The following is a 502-nucleotide window of genomic DNA, read 5'->3' as shown; positions in this document are numbered from 1 at the left end:
TTATACCACAGTATAGGGATCCTTGTGTTAGTAGAAGAAAAGAAGGGAAGAAAATCTGAACTCAGAGAGAGAGAGGGTTCGAATTTTTGGAGAGTTGAAGGAAAGATGTTAGTATATCAATAAACAAATAGAAGAAGATGAGAGGGGGAAGTGAATTTTAGAAAACAATTTTTTGAAAAAGAGTTAGTGATTTTTGAAAATAGTTTTTGAAAAAGGTTAGTATTTTTTTCGAAATTTTTTTTTTAAATAAAAAATAAAAATAATTAGTTAATAAAAAAAAATTTTTGAAAAAGAGGGAAGATATTTTCGAAAATTAGAGAGAGAGTTAGTTAGGTAGTTTTGAAAAAGTTAAGAAACAAACAAAAAGTTAGTTAGTTAGTTGAAACAAATTTTGAAAATCAATTTTGAAAAGATAAGAAGTTAAGATATTTTTGAAAAGATATGATAGAAATTAGTTTTGAAAAAGATTTGATTTTTAAAATCTCAATTAATGACTTGATTC

This window comes from Arachis ipaensis, chromosome B03 (assembly GCF_000816755.2).
Source record: "Arachis ipaensis cultivar K30076 chromosome B03, Araip1.1, whole genome shotgun sequence".
NCBI classification, from domain to species: Eukaryota; Viridiplantae; Streptophyta; class Magnoliopsida; order Fabales; family Fabaceae; genus Arachis; species Arachis ipaensis.
The sequence above is the reverse complement of the archived record's forward strand: the minus strand, read 5'-3'. Positions refer to the sequence as shown.